Genomic DNA, 14,490 nt, shown 5'->3' on the forward strand with positions numbered 1-14,490 from the left:
GGAAAGTGGGCTTAGTGGTTCTTCAGAAGGCATTGGGAGGAATGAGTTAGCGCTCCTGAACTGCGCATCTAGGAAGTACTTGGTGAACCTGAGCTGGGACTGCTGCTTCTAGGCCACTTCCTCCTCTCAAAGCGGGTTCTTCTCAAACTGACCCTGAGTCAGGAATCTGGCTGCAAGGGGTTTCTTTGGGAAGTGACTCTAGGAAGCCAGTGGAGAACCAAGGGAAGCAAGGCAGGCAGGGGGAAGGGAACTGAAGGTTGAGGTGGGAATAGTCTGTCAGCCTGACACTGGTGCACAAGGAGATCCAGGCTCAGGACGGCCCCAGCAGAAGAGCGAGTGCGCTGCCCAAGTCTTTGCCTTGTACCTTCCTGAGCTGCGTACTCCACAGCCAGGAGAAACTGCCTGCTGAGTGCTACAAAGCAAGGTGAGCACTTGGTTAAATTAGAAAACAGTGAATAGTATGTTTTGTGTTTTTTTTTAATGAGCAGGAACATTCCAGAAATTTGGCACGTACATTAAAGAACCCAGCTTAACTGGGTTTCCTATGCTTCTGAGGTGGGCGTGGATAAGAACCATTTGTTAGCTGAAGGCTGGAAGCTCAGCTGGGGCTGTGGACTGGGAGCCTCGATAGCTCGCCAGTCACCACATGGGTGTTTGTTTCTGCCTTGCATCTTGGACCTGCTCCCAATGTGGCATCTCTTTCCAGAAGCTGCTGATTCTCTTGAGGTTTTTGTTTGTGGTTGTTTTGCTATTGTTTTTTTTTTTTGTTTTTTTTGTTTTTTTTTTTTTACACAGGCTTTCCTGTATCCCAGGCTGGTCTGGCTATGTCTATGTGGCCCAGGATAAAATCCTGAGCCCTTTGCCTCTACTGACCAACTGCTGTGAACGTGAGCATCCGCTGACAAGCCTGGCTCTCTTGACCTTTATAGGTTCTGTTGTTGTTGTTTGTTTGTTTGTTTTGTTTTTTCGAGACAGGGTTTCTCTGTGTAGCCTTGGCTCTCCTGGACTCACTTTGTAGACCAGGTTGGCCTCGAACTCCCAGAGATCCACCTGCCTCTGTCTCCGCCCCCCATTACTCTTTTGTTTTGTTTTCGTTTTGGTTTTTTGAGACAAGGTTTCTCTGTGATAGTTTTGGCTGTCCTAGACTCACTTTGTAGACCAGGCTGGCCTCGAACTCACAGTGATCCGCCTGCCTCTGCCTCCCGAGTGCTGGGAGTGCTGGGATTAAAGGCGTGCGCCACCACGCCCGGCCCGCCCCCCATTACTCTTAAACAGCCACAAATACAGCCAGCTGGGATTCTAGAGGAGGCATAGTGAGTTTCACTTCCTGTAGACTCTGGACCTGGCATGTCTCCCCAAAGCTCATGTGTGGAAGGTCCCCAGACTATGGTGCTCTTAGGAGGTTTAGAGCCTTTAGGAAGTGGGCCCCATTGGAAGAAAGCTAGGTCACTAGGGGGCACATCCTTTGTATTTTGTGTTTTGTTGTTTTGAGACAGGGTTTCCGTGTGGCCGTGGCTGTCCCGGAACTCACTCTGTAAACCAGGCTGGCCTCAACTCAGAGATCCGTCTGCCTCTGCCTCCTGAGTGCTGGGGACTAAAGGCGTGCCCCACCACCGCCCAGCTGGGGGCACACTCTTGAAGGGACTCTTGGAACTGCGGTCCCCCTTCTTGCGTGCTTCCTGAACAGTTTTATCCAGCACACTTCTGGCTGTGATGTACTCTGCTACCACAGGCGCTCTGAAACTCCCAGTCAAAATTAGCCTTTCTCTCTTTATTTAAGTTGATTTTCTCAGGTTATTTTGTCATAATGACCAAAAGTTAAAACACTTATTAATGCAGGAGTGGTGTGAGGGCAACTTTAATTTTATTTATTTATTTAGGTTTTTCGAGATAAGGTTTCTCTGTGTAGCTGTAGCCCTGGCTGTCCTTGGACTCACTTTGTAGACCAGGCTGGCCTCCATCTCACAGCCTTTTTTTTTTTTTTTTAAAGGCAGGGTCTCATGAAGCTCTGGCTGGCCTGAAAATCACTACACGGAGCAGGCTGGCCTCTGTTTTCTCAGTGCTGGAATTGAAGGCACTGTGCCACCATGCACAACTGCATCTGCCTACTCTTCAATGTTAAAACAAAATGAAGAAGCCAGGTGTGGTAGCGCAGGCCTTTAATCCCAGCACTCGGGAGGCAGAGGCAGGCGGATCGCTGTGATTTCGAGGCCAGACTGGTCTACAAAGCGAGTCCAGGACAGCCAAGGCTACACAAAGAGACCCTGTCTCAAAAAACCAAAAAACAAGCAAACAATACAAAATGAAGAAAATAGAAAATAAAAAAAAATTGCCGGGCATGGTGGTGTATATGCCTTTAATCCTAGCACTTAGGAGGAGGCAGAGGCAGGCGGATCGCTGTGAGTTCGAGGCCAGCCTGGACTACAAAGTGAGTCCAGGACAGCTAAGGCTACACACAGAAACCCTGTCTCGGAAAAAAAAAAAAGTTAGGGTAATGATCTGTGAAATTTTGTTTCATTTCTATGTGTCTCTTGTTTGAAAGAGGTTCTCTCTCACTATGGAGCCATGGCTCATCTTTATGAGCACTTGAATTAGATTTTAAATTCTGAAAAATTGCCTTTTTTTTTTAAAGTTGGGGTGCAGTGGCAGAGGCTTGATCCCCGCAAAACCAAGCCAAGCTTGCTGTCTAATTGTTTGCGCATCTCCTTTAGGAAGAGAGCAACAAGCCTTCCTCCTGTTTGCGGCCAAGCTCCTTCCGCGTTTGGCATCGTTCTTGGTTGGCAGTATGTATTGTTACCTCAGTGAATTTGACCCATCCGAGCTCTTAAAAAAAAATACACACACACACACACACACACACACACACACACACACACACACACACACACAATTTTATTTTAAATCAGCTAATGGGAGAATAATTTACGAGTTCCGGGAGTGGAAAATCCCGGCGCAGCAAGAACTGCAAAACAGAAGCGCCCCCAGCTGGCCGGGTCTGGCCAATTTCCCTAGCGACCGCGCCCTGTGGGGCTGGGGGGTGGGGAGTGGGGAGACGATGACATAGGGGAGGGCTGAGAAAATGGGGGCTAGGGAGCTGCGGGGACTGGGGAGTCTGAAATTGGGGAGCTAGGGGGCAGAGGGACTGGAGTTCATGGCCACCCGTGGGGCTGGGGAGCTGGGGTGCGGAAAGCTGGGTCTGCGGAGAAACTGAGGAGCTTGGAGGCTGGGTTTTCGGGGGGGGGTCTGGGGAAACTGGAATCTGCACCTTTACCCCTTAAGTGTCTCGTGTCCCCTCCCCGTCCCGGTCCCCCCCTCTCCCCGCTTCAGCCATCCCACACGTTCTGGTCTCTGCCTGGGTCTCTGCGCCTAAGGAAATCCGGCCTCGGTGGCCAAATGTCTGCGTTAGGCTGGGTCATGGTGGCCTGGGCATCCAGGGGCCGCAGCAGCAGGGAGGTCTGGAGTTGCCTAAGGTGCCTGCCGCAAGAGGGCAGAAGGGCGGTGGTGCTGTTTGCACACCGCCGGGAAAGCAACCGACCCTGGCTCCCGTGCGCATGCGGCTTCCTTCCTGCGTGGTGAAACAAACCGGTGTGGACCAAGTACCGCGCGCTCTGGCGTCTGCGCTAGCTGTCTTCCCAGGGCACACTGACACATAGAAATACACTGGTATTTACCTTAAAAATTTAAAGATGCAGGGATAGCCGCATAACTTTATTTAAATTGGTTAAAAGGTGCTCTGTGTGTGTGTGTGTGTGTGTGTGTGTGTGTGTGTGCGTGCGTGCGTGCGTGCGTGCGCGCGCGCCCATGCGCGCATGTGGAGGACAGAGGTGAGTGTTGGGTGTTTTCCCTAGTCACTTTCCACCTTTTTTTTTTTTTTTTAATTATGTGTGTCTTAGTTTGGTTTCTACTGCTGCGATTAAATACCACGGCCAAAAGCAACTTGGGGAAGAAAGGATTTATTTGGCTTACACTTTCTATGTCACATTTCATCACTGACCTAAGTCAGAGCAGGAGATCAAGGTGGGACAGGAACAGAAGCAGAGAGCAAGGAGGAGTGGTGCTTATTGGCTTGTTCCCCATGCCTGGCTCAGCCTGCTTTCTTTTCCTTCTATGATCATTAGTCCACAGTGGCACTGCCCATAGTGGCCTGGACCCTCCCACCATCAATCATTAATCAAGAATACGCCCCCAAGGACTTTTCTACAGGCAGATGTGATGGGGGCACTGCCTCAATTGACGTTCTCTTTTTGCAGATGCTAGTTTGTCAGTGTGTATAGGTGTGTGTATGCAACTGATCTTTTTAAAATAAAAGTTTTTGGTTGGTTGGTTGGTTGGTTTTTGGAGACAGGGTTTCTTTGTGTAATAGCCTTGGCTATCCTGGAACTCTCTATGTAGACCAGGCTGGCCTCGAATTCACAGAAATCCGCCTGCTTCTGCCTCCCAAATGCTGGGATTAAAGGCATGTGCCACCATTCCCAGCAACAAATATGTTTTTGTTTTTTTTTTTAACAGGGGCTGGAGAGATGGCTCAGTGGTTAAGAGGACTTGGGTTAAGTTTCTTGCACCCACGTTGTGGCTTGCAGCCACCTGTAACTCTGGTTCCAAGGGGCCCGATATCCTCTTCTGGTTTCTTCAGGCATCAGGCATGTATGTGGTAAAGATCTACACATACAGGCAAACACTCATACACATAAAAATAAACAAATGTATGCTGGGCGGTGGCGGTGCACACTTTTAATCCCAGCACTTGAGAGGAAGAGGCAGGCGGATCTCTGTGAGGTCTACAAAGTGAGTTCAGGACAGCCAAGGCTACACAGAGAAACCCTGTCTCAAAAAACCAAAAGTAAATAAATAAATAAACAAATCTAAAGAGAAGTTCAGCGATGACAAAATCTAAGAACTAGAGAGAATTGTTGACTTCGCGAGGTGGTCCCTGCACGAAGTGTGAGGACAGGAGCATGGATCCCACGCAACCGTCTCCAGGGGAGAGATGCTCAGGTGGTCCCTGCAGGAGTGTGAGGACAGGAGCATGGATCCCACGCAACCGTCTCCAGGGGAGAGATGCTCAGGTGGTCCCTGCACGAGTGTGAGGACAGGAGCATGGATCCCACGCAACCGTCTCCAGGGGAGAGATGCTCAGGCGTCAAACACACTTGCTGCTCTTACAGGGCACCCAAGTTCAGTTCCCAACCATCTGTCACTCCATTTCTAGGGGATTCAATGCCTCTTCTGACCTCCATGGGCTCCTGCATGCTCATGGTGGTCATATATACACGTAAGATAAGCAAATATATGTGTGGCAGAGTGTGTCTGTAACCTCAGTGCTGGGAGAGGCAAAGGCGCAGAACCCAGGCGCCAGGCATCAGGCATGTGTGTGGTGAAGATCTATATATACAGGAAACACTCATACACATAAAAATAAATAAATCTATGCCAAGCAGTGGTGGCGCACGCCTTTAATCCCAGCACTCGGGAGGCAGAGGCAGGCAGACCGCTGAGTTCGAGGCCAGCCTGGTCTACAAAGTGAGTCCAGGATGGCCAAGGCTACACAGAGAAACCCTGTCTAGAAAAAAAAAAAGAGAGAGAGAGAAAGAAAGAAAACGGGGAAAAAAGGCACAAAAACCATCCAACCAGTTATTTCCTCATTATATGGGACCAATTAAAATTCAAAGGAGGGGTTTTGTGAGCCCTTTGTCCCATGAGAGACAGCCATTTGGCCTGATTTTCTGTGGGTCTCATCTGTGAGTAACTGTCCTCTGAAACAAGCAGCCATCATGCTGGAGGACTAGGCTGTGGCCCTTACAAAAGGAAGATCTCAGCTGGGCCTGTTTTCATCCCTTCCTGGAGGGATGGGAAGGGTCACAAGCCCCTCACCTGAGTATGCAGCCACTCCCTACCACCTGTTAAATGTAACATGGCCTCAGGGAGGCGCTAGAGTACATAGGCTGAGGAAACTAGGCGAAGGGAGCATCATCCCTGCAGCCATAGGGAAGCCCTGTCCCTGCTGAGTAGGGGCTTTCCCGTGAGGTCTGTTGGGGGAGGAGCACCCACATCTGTAAGTAACCCTTCACCTGCGCTATGTAAGGAAGCCCAATAAACTCATTAGCTCCCCAGAGGGAGCTTTGGTGGAATCCTGCCTCAGACTGTCACTGTCACCTTCAGAGAAGGTTTATGTTGTTTATGTCTCCCACTGGGAAAGAATCTAGCAACAATCTGTAACTGTTAAATAAAATTATGGCTTATATTCAAGTTCTTTTCTGAAGAACGTGCTGTGGGTGAAAGTGCCATTGCAGTAGCCCACAGAGCAATTCTACTGCCATACACATCTCTGCCTGTTCCCCCCTCCCTCCCTCCAACCTCTGGTGACCACTGATCTTTAATATATATTATATTAAATATATTATATAGTATATATAGTAATATATACTATATATTTTTTATTTTTACTTTTTTTTGGTTTGTTGAGACAGGGTTTCTCTGTGTAGCCTTGGCTGTCCTAGACTCGCTTTGTAGACCAGGCTGGCCTTGAACTCACAGCAACCCACCTGCCTCTGCTTCCTGATTGCTGGGATTAAAGGCGTGTGCCACCACCACCCGGCATGATATATAGTATATTTTTATTTGAAACACAGAGATCGTGTACACTTTGGGGAATTGTGTGACGTTTTATGCATGTTCACATGTAAATGCGTACCAGTAAGATGACCACTGATCTTGTTACCATTCCTGTAATCTCATATTTTCCAGAATATTCCGCCGTTGGAATCATCTGGTATGTAGCCTGTCAGAACGGCTTCTTTCACATGTGGTATTTGTATCGGCTTCCTTATGTCTCCTCCTGGCATGCTGGTACATTTCTCCTTAGCACTGAATAATTCTCATTGTTTGGATGTGCCAGTTTTTTTCTTTTACTTATGCTCTTTCTAGTGGTCCTCTTGGCCGTTCCTCCATTTGGCAAATGTGGACAAAGCTGCTATAAACATCCATGTTGCAGGTTCCTGTGTGGGCATACATTTTCAGTGTGGACATACATTTTCAGCTCATTTGGGCAGGCAGCAAGGGCTGAGCTTGCTGGACCATATGGCAAGAGTGTGTTTAGTTCTGTGGGGATCTGTCTGTCTTAGTGTGGCCTGCCATAGCAAACTCACTGGGCAGGTTTAACAACAGACGCTGCTCCTCACAGCTCTGGGGGTCTAGCTTTCCAAAACTGAAGGACTAGCAAAGTAGGTTTCATGCTAATTCTTTTCTTTTGGCTTAGAGATGACTGCCTGAGCCACACATCCTCCCATGGTAGAGAGAGGGGGAGTCAAGAGGGAGGGGGAGGGGAGAGAGAGAAGGGGACACTGATCTTATCAATCTCGTGACTTTGTTTTCCCTTAATTGACCCCATAAAGTTGCTCTCTCCAAAAATAAAGGGAAGAGCTTCAGTGTGCTAATCTGGAGGGCACAGAAGCATCCAGTCTAGCGTTATAAAACTGTCCTCCAAAGTGGGTACTCCTTCTTTTTTTTTTTTTTTTTTTTTAAGATTTTATTTATTTATTATTTATACAGTACTCTGCCCCCATGTGTGCCTGCATGCCAGAAGAGGACACCAGATCTCATTAAAGATGGTTGTGAGCCACCATGTGGGTGCTGGGAATTGAACTCAGGACCTCTGGAAGAGCAGCCGGTGCCCTTAACCTCTGCGCCATCTCTCCAGCCCCCAGAGACATTTTCTTAATTGAACTTGCCTTCTCTCAAATGACTTTAGCTTGTGTGAAGTTGACATAAAACTATCCACCATACCTATAGGACAGTGCTCAACCCTGTTCCTAGTATCACTGAAGTTCCACTCCCAGCCTGGCCCATGTAAAGAGTTATTGCTGTATAAGTTGAAGCTGTCCGTTGCGCTAGCTGAACCCCAGAGAGCACCAGGCTTCCAGTGTGGAGCCAGGACACGTGGCCAACCCTGTCTTCTGCTGTATGCATCTTTCTGTGTGCATCAGATTCCAGCATAGAGGAACAAATGTCTATGACTTTAGGAAGGAGGCCACCTCACAAGCTGCCCTGACACTACCACACAACGGTCTGGCTATGTAGCCCAGGACGGTCAAACTCATGATCCCCCTGCCTCAGCCTTCCGAGTTCTGTGATTATAAGCACCCCCCACCACACCTGTCTATTCAGCTTTCTTTAGCTTATGGCATCCAGTGTGACAAGAACACTCACATTCTGAGCCACAAAACATAATTTATCCTGCACCATTTTAAAAACAAAAGAGTTAAATTAATTTGTTTTATTGAAATTAAGAAGATGAGGGCTGGCCAGGCGGTGGTGGTACACACCTTTTCTACACATAGAAATCCTGCCTAAAAAAAAAATAAATAAATAAATAAATAAATAAAAATAAAAAAGAAGAAGAAGGAGGAGGAGGAGAAGGAGGAGGAGGAGGAGAAGAAGAAGAGTAGGGCTGGAGAGACGTCTCAGAGGTTTAGAGCACTGGCTGCTGCTCTTCCAAAGGTCCTGAGCAGCCACTTGATGGCTCACAACGATCTACAATGAGATCTGGTGCCCTCTTCTGGCCTGCAGGAGTTACATGAAGGTAACTCTGTATACATACTAAGTAAATAAATCTTTTTTAAAAAAGAAATTAGTGCCGGGAGTGACGGCGCATGCCTGTAATCCGAGCACTTGGGAGGCAAAGGCAGGTGGATCACTGAGTTTGAGGCCAGCCTGGTCTACAAAGTGAGTCCAGGACAGCCAAGATAGCACAGAGAAACTCTGTCTTGAAAAACAAACAAAACAAAACAAAACAAAAAACCAAAACCAAAACAAAAAAAAAAACAAAAACAAAAACAAAAAAAAAAAAAAAAAAAAAAAAAAAAAAAAGAAAAGAAAAAAAAAGAAAAGGAAAGAAAGAAAGAAATTAAGAGGATGAAAAAGAAAAAACAGAAGAAAATTTGGATTTTAGATTTAGTTTTCGGGAGCTGGAGAGATGGCTCAGAGGTTAAGAACACTGCCTGCTCACAACCATCTTTAATGAGATCTGGTGCCTTCTTCTGGGGTACATGCAGGCAAAACACTATGTATATATGATAAACAAATAAATCTTAAAAAAAAAAAAGAAGTGTGTCACTGGAGGCGCACCTTGTACAGTTTGAAGATTTGCATCATTTTCAGTTGCTCTCTCTGCTCCGTGCTGCGGTTCAAGACGTGAGCTCTCAATATCCTTGCTTCAGTCACTGTACCTGCCTGCTATGACGGTGACAGACTTGTACCTCTCTGGAGCTGCAAGCCTAAAGAAACCCTTTCTTCTATGGTTGCTTGGTCATGATGTTTTATCACAGCAACTGAAAAGTACCTAATGTGGGCTGGAGAGATGGCTCAGCAGTTAAGAACTCTGGCTGCTCTTCCAGAGGCTCAGTTTTCAGCACCACACGGTGGCTCACCACTGTCTGTAGTTTCAGTTCCAGAGGATCTGGCACTCTTGCACAGACATGCAGGCAGAACACCAAGGCACATAAAAATAAATCTTTTTTTTTTTTTTTTTTTTGAGACAGGGTTTCTCTGTGTAGCCTTGGGACTCCCTTTGTAGACCAAGTTGGCCTCGAACTCACAGCGATCCACCTGCCTCTGCCTCCTGAGTGCTGGGATTAAAGGTGTGCACCACCACTGCCTGGATTCAGTCAGTGCTCTTAACTGCTGAGCCATCTCTCCAGTCCCCCTAAAAGAAATAAATCTTTTTTAAAAAGTAACTAATACAATTCTTTAAAAATTTTTTATTTGTTTTTGCTTTACTTGCATTGGTTGAGGCTATTAGATCCTTTGGAACTGGAATTACAGACAGTTATGAGCTGCCATGTGGGTGCTGGGACTTGAACCCGGGTCCTTTTGTAGAGCAGACAGTTCTCTTGACCACTAAGCCATCTCTCTAGCCCCCACTAATACAATTCTTTAAGTGAAAAACATGTTTTGGGGTTTATTAAAAACATTTATTTATTTATTTATTTATTATATATACAGTGCTCTGTCTGCATGTACATACCCGCACACCAGAAGAGGGCACCAGATCTCTTTATAGATGGTTGTGAGGCACCATGTAGTTGCTGGGAATCGAACTCAGGACCTTTGGAAGAGTAGGCAGTGCACTTAACCTCTGAGCCATCTCTCCAGCCTGTTTTTTGGGTTTTATTGTTTTAGTCGCGGCAGTTAACCTGAGCTTTCCCCCTTGAGCTGTCAAACAGTTCCCACCAAGTTGATGATCTATAGTCACCACCTACATCAGGGATAAAAGAGACACATAAAAGTGCTGCTACCCTGGTCTGGGTCCTGGAATACTCATTTTTTTTTGCAGGGGGAGGGCAAGAATTGTTAAGATAGTTTTGCTGTTTGTGTGCATTCCTTTGATTGACATGGAGATACGTCTAACACTTAGGAACACAAGCTTGCACCTCCCAGCACTGGAGAGGTGGAACCAAGAGCACCAGTGAGGTCTGGGCCAGCTTGAATTATAGGAGACCCTATTCAGACAGACAAGCAAACAAAGTTGGGTGACTTTACAGATGCCCTCTATGACTGAGACTAACAGAGGGGAAACAGGAACACCTTGTAGTATTTTGCTTTTTCTTTTCTTTTCTTTCTTTTTTTTTTTTTTTTTTTTTTTTTGGTTGTTTTTTTTTTGTTTTTTTTGTTTTTTGAGACAACGTTTCTCTGTGTAGCCTTGGCTGTCCTGGACTCACATTGTAGACCAGGCTGGCCTCAAACTCACAGGGATCCACCTGCCTCTGCCTCCCGAGTGCTGGGATTAAAGGCGTGTGCCACCATTGCCTGGCTTGTTTTTTGTTTTTTGAGACAGGGTTTCTCTGTGTAGCCTTGGCTGTCCTGGACTCACATTGTAGACCAGGCTGGCCTCGAACTCACAGGGATCCACCTGCCTCTGCCTCCCGAGTGGTGGGATTAAAGGCATGCACCACCATGCCCTCCTGTGTTTTACTTTTTCAAAAACTTTCAAATTTAGATCATGATCACGAAACAAAACAAAACAATACCAAACCAAAAAACCAGGACTGTGTTTTGCACGGTCTTTCACTCTGGGAACACTACATTATGGCCACACTGTGGTCTGTGCATCTAAGTTCTGAGCATTGGTGTGACTTGCCATGCACTCAGTACTCACCTCTAGTCCTGTTACCATGGAGTTTCCGTTTCTGAGATTCTTGTTTGGAATGCATCTGGGTGACTTGAGGGTGGCAGTGGGCTGTGGCAAAAGAGCGGCTGTCAGCTTGGCCACCAGTAGAGGGTGCATTTGTGTAAGACATAAGCTTCAGTCACCTGAGCGACTGACACCAACAACTGACCTAAGTGTAACAGCTGTAAGATGTAAGGAAAGGCCCCGTGACACCACCAACTGTAACAGGAGAGAAACTACTGTAGGTTGTAAAGGAGGCTCTGTGGTACCCCCCCCCCATGGTGGACTACGATAATAGGGTAACTATAAGATATAATAGAAGAGCCGGGCGGTGGTGGCGCACGCCCTTAATCCCAGCACTTCGGAGGCAGAGGCAGATGGATCGCTGTGAGTTCGAGGCCAGCCTGGGCTATAAAAATGAGTTCCAGGACAGCCAGGGCTATGTAAAGAGACTGGAAGACTGTGGCTTAAAACAACAACATAATAAATAAATAAGATGTAAAGAAACACCGTGGTAATTGCCTCCCAGGCCCCATGACCATGCTCTTCCCCCCCCCCCACCCCGAGATAGGGTTTCTGGGTGTTGCCTTGGCAGTCCTGGATTCACTTTGTAGACCAGGCTGGCCTGGACCTCACAGCGATCCACCTGCCTCTCCCTTCTGAGTGCTGGGATTAAAGGCGTGCGCCACCACGCCCGGCCCATGACCATGTTCTTTGTGAACACATGTTCAATCCAACTAGGACATTAGTAACAAACAACCACACGTACAAACAATTTCACCCAAGTGCAGCTTGGCGAGTTACTGAGTTTAATTGGGGATCCTTACCATAGCGTGGGCAAAGGGTAATTTACAGGAGTGTAGGCAGTTTATGGGCAGCTATCGCACTGAAGAGAGTCAACAACTGTTAACTATTTATATCACTCGTGGGAAGAGGCGGAGTGGGACCTTACAAGCCCCTCCCACATCCGTGATAGAAAATTAACGCACCCAGTCTTGTGCAGGTCTGTGGGTAGTCACAGCTGTGGACAGTAGCTGAAGATAAGCCCTGGCTTCTGATGGTGAACGTCTCATGTCCAAGGGCCTCGATGGCTCCTTCTTGCAGCTCCACTGCCTGCAACACACTTTTGTCTCTTGGGCTGGTTCCATTCCTTGTACGAAGTTCTCCTTAGCAGTTGTCTCAGGGCTCTGACATCTTCAGCATCCTGGGGTATCAAAGACCAGCTTTGACATCAACTGGGGAAACTGAGGCCAGGGCACAGGCACAGGCACAGGCACAGGCTGGCGACGCTGCAGACTTTCTGTGAGAGCAACCTTCCGGGCTGGAACTGATTGTTACTGGCAATGGCTTCCACTGATGGTGGTGGACTCGGGGGCCAGAATTAACTTGTTGGCAGGGGGGCAGAGCTGACAGCTTTCTGGTGGGGGCTGACAGCTACCATTTAAGTGGGGGCCAGGGCTTATGGCTCCTAGCAGGGGCTTCCACTGATGGCAGCAAGAGTCTAAAAAAAAAAAGGGCGTGTATGCCTTTAATCCCAGCACTCAGGAGGCAGAGGCAGGCAGAGTCAGATCTCTGTAAGTTCGAGGCCAGCCTGGTCTACAAAGCCAGTCCAGGACAGCGGAGGCTACACAGAAAAAAATCTTGTGAAAAATAAAAACAAAAAACAAACAACATAAACAAGAAAAAAGAGAGAGAGAAAGGGAAAGAAGGGGAGAAAAGAACAACAACACACACACACATACACACATACACATACACACACATACACACACACATACACACACACATACACACACATACACACACACATACACACACATACACACACACACACATACATACACACACATACACACACATACACACACACACACACACACACACACACACACGATGAAGTAATAGAAACTCCAGCAGGTAGGTTCCAACAAGCTTCTTCTTTCAATAATATAAATTATTGATGAGTAGATGAGCACAATTAGGATTTTAAAGTAGAAATGGCTGATTATTTTTATACAGAAGTTTAGATGTGTGATTCTTTTTTTAATGTTTATTTATTATTATGTATATAGTGCTCTGCCTGCCTGTACACCTGCATGCCAGAAGAGGACATTAGGTGACATTATAGATGGTTGTGAGCCACCATGTGAATGCTGGGAATTGAACCCAGGTCCTTTGGAAGAGCAAACAGTGCTCTTAACCACTGGCCCATGCTCCAGCCCCTATAAGATTATATTTTAAGATAATTGATTCTTTGTAATTGAAAATTGCAGCCTGCCAGTAAAGAAAAATTGGCTGAGAAATTACCTTGCTTGCTTATTTTATACTTTGCTTGTTAATATATAACAAGTTGCTTAGTTACAAATGTATATGGGTTCTTGAAAAATAACTTGTTTTTCATGTTTGTTTCTCACCTGTAACACTTAAAATATTTGATCATGTGAAGATATTGGAGAATAAAATATGTATAAAAAAGTCGTCACCATGAAGTCCAGCTTCAATGAGAGAGTCATGTCAGCTACTGCTAGTTAGGGTACAGCCTTTGCTCACCAACTATACTTTTTCTTGACTTCAAATTGTTCCCTAAGATTTTCTGCATCAGAGCCAATAGCAAAAACATCTTTACCTAACTTTGCTAAACAACCTGTTTTCACCAAACTTACTTACTTACTTATTTTCATTCTTTCTCTCTTTCTTTTCTCTGTGTGTATCCCTGGCTGTCCTAGACTCAATTTGTAGACCAGGCTGGCCTCAAACTCATAGCAATCTGCCTACCTTTGCTGGGATTAAAGGTGTGTGCCACCATGCCCGGCTTCTCCCTCTCCCTCTCTCTCTTTCTCTCTCTCTCTCTCTCTCTGTCTCCCTGTCTGTCCTGGACTTACTTTGTAGACCAGACTAATCTTGAACTCACAGAGATCCACCTGCCTTTGCCTCCCTGAATGCTGGGATTAAAGGCATATGTCACTGTGACCCTGGCTCATCAAATTCTTTCTAAGGGTAGGGATCATTGTTAACAATCCACATCTGCAGGGGTTCCGCCCCCCCTCCAAGGGCGATGGTTGAATCATTAATCTACAGCAATGCCTGAAAGATATCATGCATTGTTTTTACATATGTCAATGATTTTGCACTGTGAGGCCTGGTAGTCCCCTTTACAGCACTCACACAATTCACATATTAAGGGGATTATGAGGACTGCATGGGTAACAAGCAGAGCTATGCTCCATAACAGCATGAAGTCCTCAGGACATGTAGTTCTGGAATGTGTGCATGTGTGTGTGTGTGTGTGTGTGTGTGTTATGCCTCACCGAGACACACCCATCATG

General features: G+C 46.6%; 1 protein-coding gene across 1 annotated transcript in view; it reads left to right on the top strand.

Moving 5' to 3' along the window:
* Positions 1 to 365: 365 nt before the first annotated feature.
* LOC127208700 (GRB2-related adapter protein) overlaps positions 366 to 14,490 on the top strand; it is a 53,124-nt gene continuing 38,999 nt past the window's right edge. Inside the window, exon 1 of the mRNA XM_051168228.1 lies at positions 366 to 424. The gene's annotated coding sequence lies outside the window, so the exon portion shown is untranslated. The remainder of the gene's footprint in view (positions 425 to 14,490) is intronic.

The sequence above is a fragment of the Acomys russatus genome, chromosome 25 (assembly GCF_903995435.1).
Source record: "Acomys russatus chromosome 25, mAcoRus1.1, whole genome shotgun sequence".
Classification (NCBI taxonomy): Eukaryota; Metazoa; Chordata; class Mammalia; order Rodentia; family Muridae; genus Acomys; species Acomys russatus.